We start from the raw sequence: 6564 nt of genomic DNA on the forward strand, positions 1-6564 counted from the left end.
AAAGTCTTAATTTTAAATCCTGAATGCTAAGCAACCTATCTGCAGAGGGGAGAGCTGGATGTACTGGTGAGTACAACTCAGATAAAGGTCTCAGTGAAGATAATCACTTTTGGAATGAAAGTTAAATAAATAAATAAAAAAAAAATGCAGATACTTTGTTTATTGCGTTGATCACACACAGTTTTCTACACTCATACCTGAACATCCACCCGCCCAGCCCCCAGGTGGGGACAGCTCAGGAAGGTGGAGGGAGTGCTGTGGAAAAAAGGCTCACAGCCAGATTCCTATTATCTTACACTGGAGCTGGTGGTGTGGATCAGTTTACAGTAAAACTCTCTGGAACTACACACACACACACACACACACACACACACACACACACACACATGCACGCACGCGCATGCACACATACACACGCGCATCCATGATCTATGGTCCGCTGTACTGTCTTTCTGCACCTGGAACACTCGCATCACTTACGGGCATTGGGTGTCATGGCAACAGTTTCTACGACGACCACTGAAAAGCTGGATGATGATGATGATGACGGTGATGACACAGCAGGAACAGTCGATGAACAGCTTAGGGCTGACGAGTAATCTGACTTGGTCACCTGACCTCTGACCTCCCCTTCCGTCTGACCTCTGACCTACAGCAATGACATTTCCATACTGACCCATTGATTTTTTTTTTCAATACACAAACACCGTGCACAATCTGGACAATAAGTACAATTCACAGCATTACATAATCGTTTGCATAACCTATTCAATCACCTTTTGAGGTGTCAGTTATCGCTGAAAGGACACTCATCCTATGTTGCAAGTGTCAGCTGCTGCTTTTGCTTTTATCATAATGCACATACAGAATGTTTAAGGCTTAATTTATCAGTGGTTCACTGAATCCTGAAAACATGCCACTCAAGCTTCAAGGTGACTTATTCAAACTGCAGTTCCCATTCTCAGAGCATTGTTGAAGTGATGAGCAACGACAACAGTTTACAAAAAGAGCCAGGCTTGAATTTTCTGACAAGGGTTCAGGATTACCAGCAGCACCTGCCGCTGCAGCCATCATTTCATATCATTTGCGAGTAAACTGCTTTTATTTGCTGAATGATGCTGAATGAGTCAGATCTCTCCCAAAAAACTCTTCCTTGAGTTTTGACCTGTCACTTTATTGCCAGCAGTTGATATCACTGTGAGAAACTGAGCGCTGATGTTAAATCTAGTCATTTCTCCAGTCCAGTCACAGGTGATGAGATTTGAGTCCACGCTTTCATTTTTGCTTTCTTTTTTTTTTTTAAAGAACATTAAACACAGTTGTTTAATGGCATCTTTATGACTAACTAAGAAGGGGGAAAAATACACCTTTGATAGGGAAAATACATTTGAATGCTGTGAAACTTGGGACTTCCCATAAGAAAAACCGGGAATCAACAGAGATCCAAGAATAGCTTCAGGGTGTGAAAGAAAGAAAGAAAGAGCAATTTTTATCTTCCAACAGTAGTTAAACCATTATTCAGAACAGATGGCTTATAAACACATTTTCACTCATGGTTTAATCATGAAATGCAAACAAACGTTCTGTTTTAAAGAGGTGATACAGAGGGACGCTCACTTCAAACGTAATATAAATGTTCAGTTAGACTGAGTTCCCCTGACGTTATGTAGAGTTCCCTTCCATTACTGAGTTATTTAAAAAAATCTTTGGAAGTAACTCTGACTAACTTTGTCAGTTTTCCCCTGTAAAAACTGAATTAAATGTTGCATTATGTGTTCAATCATAATGATAAAGCCTTCGTTTTAAGCAGATGCTTTGGGATGCAGTGAAGAGTCGGGCAATGTCAGAAATTGGACATGATAATGTCGACAGTGGAAAATGAAGTTAAATGAAGTTTCCCTATAGAAATAAAAAGAAGCAGCTTTACCAACAAAAGCAAGATGAAGAAATAAAAAGGTTACCTGATTTATCTCTTCATTAACCTTAACTACACAGAGTAGTCGAGAAGCAGAGTGCCTCACACCTGTACCTTACATCCACATTCTGTGATTTTATTCATTTTATTCTTTTCAAAGACTTATTTATCATTAACAGTATTCTAATTGCTGGTGTTGACTTAACTTTCTGCCTTTTAATCACCTTCTACTCTCATTTAGAAAGCTGTTAATCTGAATTTCCTTCCAGCTACAAGCTTCTCTATAACCTCAAGGTCAACAATGCAAGAACTAAACACACCATCTGAACAAATAAAGACTTCAGTAATCTGAATATTAAAGAGAAAGGCCAGTGGCAGCCTTTTATCAACAACTCCTCCACCCCCTCACCCCCCATATCCTCTTATTCTTCTCATCTCTAACTTGGTACAGTGACTTTTGGGAACTTGTAATTTTCCACTTTGCCTGGCTACGTGAAGGCAGCCTGACCGTGTGCCCCCGCCTCTAAACATCGTCTGGGTCCGCCCCGGTCTTCAACTGACTCCTTTAACTTACACATCTGCTCCTTTAACCCTTTCACAGACAAGTGACCCATTTTGGTAACTTTCCATCTTTCTTCTCGTTTTTGGTTTTAGATGATAATGGTGTGCATTATGTAAGTGGGACCATCGGGAGATTTGAAGGTTCCATAAGTTTAGTCTTCATTGCATGTAATATATCACAACCCCGGGGTTCAGCAGTCTTGTGTCAAACAAGTGGCGCCTAAGTTTCAATCTGATGCTGGGTTAAATTAACAGCAGCAAAGGAGTAAGAAATTTTCAGTAAAAGTAATTGTTGTTCTCAATTTGCCTACTGTTACTGAGTCAGAGTAGCATTAAAGATTGAGACTGTCTTTGTTTCTGGAGAATATTTCAAGTTAGTTCATCACAGATTCAGTTAAAAACAGTTATTCAAAGTAAGCAACTTCAAATTGCAGATGTATTTTTGACATTAAAACTGAAGGCAAAACGGACAATGACACACTTAGATTGACATCGCACAGAATATTTATAGGAGGGGGAGGGGGGGGGGGCGTGTCAGTTCATTTTTATCTTGAGTGGGCCAAACTGATAAAGTAGTGTCATATTAACATTTAATATTAAACCTCAAAGTTTTTCTTTGGATTGCTTCAGAATATGAAAATGTCAACATTTTTACAAGACCAAATGATTACTTTGGAAAATCACTTCATGATGCAAAATACAGTAAAATGTCTAAAGTTAAAGAAAAAAAACCCCTCTGATTATAGCTGTTGCATTATTTATGTTTTCACAAACTTGTGGCTTTGAGGATGTGTTGTGTTCACTACTCTGGAGAAATCTGTAGGAAAAAAAAATCAATATAGTCTTAGAAAATTTTTATAACTTGCTTGAGGGTGTGGTGGACCAGGTTAGAGCCTCTTTGGCCAGTTTTGGCCCACAGACCTTATGTTGGACACCCCTGGTGTAGCGTGATCAGGGGACCACAGAACAGATCCATTGGATCCAGGATGCTTGTGTATGAAAGAGTCCAAACCCCTGCCCCTGACCTCTAAAAGATATAAACTGGGAATTGTGCGGTTTGTGCAGTTTTGAAGAGATGATGGATTTTCACCCATTTTATTTTATTTAAGCGACACATATTTTCATTTGTCAGCATCCATGCTGCTCTATAAAGGGTTAATTCTCCTAGAGGACATTATGGCGTCCGGTAATCTTTACTTCCTAAATCGCTCGGACGGACGCAGTAATGTGCATTAACGCCGTTCCCGTAATTTTGTGCGGTGATTTAATCGCGCGGTTTCCGTGAAGGTGTCGTTCTCCTTCACGGTCCTCGCGCGGGGGGCCCGTGCGGGGGCCGCGCGCTACGGCGCAGTGCGGGGCCGAGGCCCGGGGCCCGGGATCCGGGATGCAGCCAGCGCTTTTCCCGTAAAGCGGGAGGCTGTCGCGGAGACACGGATATCACATGACTCGTTATCTGCCCGGATACCGCCGCCGCGTACCGGAGCGGGGAGAGAGTCGAAAACAAGACAGAGGACGGAGCGCGGCGCGCGGCGCGCATGCATGCAGCGCGCGGCTCACTCCCACCCACGTGCTATGAGTCACGCGTGACTCACCAAACGTGCCAGTAAAGAAGATCAGTGCGCCTTCACTGGAATATCAACACGCAGGGAAGAGGGGGGAACAAATACATTAGGCTCATACCGGGAATACAGCGCGTTTCTGGTTTATTTCCTCTGCGTCCAGCGGGGGTGATGCACTAGAACAGGGGGGGAAACTGCACTTCTGGGAACATAAAAAGCAATCAAATCCTGCTGTGCAACGTCAAACCTGCACAGCAGACTTTATTCTAACACTTTTTTTTTTTTTTTTTTTTGGTGAAACAGACCCATAACATCCAACATCTGGCGTTAATAAGAGCCAACAGAAAGGTGCTTCTGCTCAAAGTGAACCTGTGACTCCTTCTCCTCCTGCAGCAGCATTTGCACAATGTGCTATTTATTTGGGTAAAAGGTCTGAATACTTTTCCCATTCCAGACCAGGACAGGAATAAACACTTTGGAAATTTTGTTAGACTGAATCACTGGGACTAAACGGTCACGAGTTTGGTTTCCTTCCAAAGTTTTTCACCAGTGAAGAGTTCACAACCGAAAGCAAAAGCAGCTGAAGATAAAACATGCAAAGCTCTCAAAACAAAACTGATCGGAGACAAATATAGAGCATTCTGGAAGCAAAACCAAAGCTGGGGGTTTGTTGTCCATTATGAGGATTATTTTGAATTTCTTTCAACTTTTTACAGGAGTGGGCAAAAAGTGTAAACAACCCTGAGATATGAACATGAAACGTTCAGATATATTAGGCATCATTACCTCTGAAATGCTCGGTCCACAATGACTCATTTAGAAGGTTGCAGCTTCTTGAAAAATGCATCTTTCGTAAAACATTTTAGCTCTTTTATTAGTAAAATGACACTTGTCTGAAATAAATATGAATGTTGGAGGCCTTTGAGGCCATGGGGCGTTTGGAGTCAATCCCAGACGACTGTTTCACCAGTCCATCACAGGACAAAACACATTGATTTACACATCTAAAGCACGTTCAGACTTTTCGAAGGACTATAAGGTCTATGAAAACAAAATAAACCATCAAAGAAAGAAAAAAAGAATCCAAATCCTTAAACAATATAGGAAAAACCACACTATCTGTACCAACAGTCACCAGTTTATGTGAAATGCATGGTTTGGGACCCAACCATGCACAGGGAGAACATGCAACCTCCACACAAAAAGACTGTCAAGGTCAGACGTGAGGCAAGAACATCTTCGATAGATCTTCGATAGATTGATGCGGGCTACAAAAAAAGAAAAAAACCCAAACATGATACAGAAGTTGTTATGCAGGAAGTAGATGTAGTTCAGGTCTATTAATGATGATTTTTTTTTTTTTTTTTTTTTTTTTATTTCAGACATACTATATAACTTAAATGTTTAGAACAATCTCATGAAGCCCGTTGTTTCACTGCTATTAAATATAGAAGCGTTAGTAGTGTGACTCATCAGGAAGAACATGTTTTGTTTAACCAATATACCAAATTCTTTACATTCAGCTCATGATCCATGTGAAAGCACTCTGTGAAACTCACTGAAGAACTGAGAGAAACATGATAAACATGGCCTTGGAAAGATGCTACAAACCAAGTTGGTGGCGTTGGAGCTATTCTCATGGCAGCTGTGTGTGTGTGTGTGTGTGTGTGTGTGTGTGTGTGTGACAGATTAGGGAAAAGCATGTTGAGATGAATGAAGCAGTAAAATGTGACATTCAGATAAAATATAATTGATCTGGCTGACGAAGGATCTAAAACTTTGTGTCAAATCCACCAGTTTGGTAGTAAGTGAACATTATAGGAAAATGTTTGCAATAACTTCAAAAGTTTCAGTCTGTTTTAGCACTTTTGACAAAAACCATAAAAAAAACCAGAAAATCAAAGTGCACCATCAATATAATACTACATTTTAACAGTGCAAAATGAAGTGAACAGAAAAAACAACAACCATTGCCTTAATTTGTGCTTCTACTTTCTGACTTTTGTTTCGTCCAAAGTACAGCACGACTTAGTGCATCGTTTCGTTCTCTGAATCTGCTCAGGTCCTGTCTTACACAATGTCTCTTTTAAAACCAGTGTTTGCAAAAGCCTGCCTCGTCCAAGGCCGCACGTTTCAGCAGCCTTCAGCCACAGCTTGATGCTCTGAGGCATCCAGCTTTCACTGCTGCAGCCTCCGTGTTGAGTTATGATATTCCTAATAAAAAAAATCAGCATGATGCCCAGTTACTAAATAAGTAACAGTTACTTTAATGAAAAGTATTTTTTCCTTGTTTCTGTAAAAAATAATCAAAAAGCATCTCGTAGAATGAATTTGGAACTTTTTCTCTCAAGAAACAGTTTGATTCTCGAGACTGAGAACAAAGACGAAATGGAGAAGTAAGAGTTCAGCGCTTCTTTTTAATTTCAAACTGCTTCAATCAGGATGTGAAACACTGGCTGAAAGTGCGGGCATCAAGCAATCATGTTATAAAACACAGTCATACAATGAGATTTTGTGTTCAAATGTGAA

This window comes from Salarias fasciatus, chromosome 4, assembly GCF_902148845.1.
Source record: "Salarias fasciatus chromosome 4, fSalaFa1.1, whole genome shotgun sequence".
In the NCBI taxonomy this organism is placed as follows: Eukaryota; Metazoa; Chordata; class Actinopteri; order Blenniiformes; family Blenniidae; genus Salarias; species Salarias fasciatus.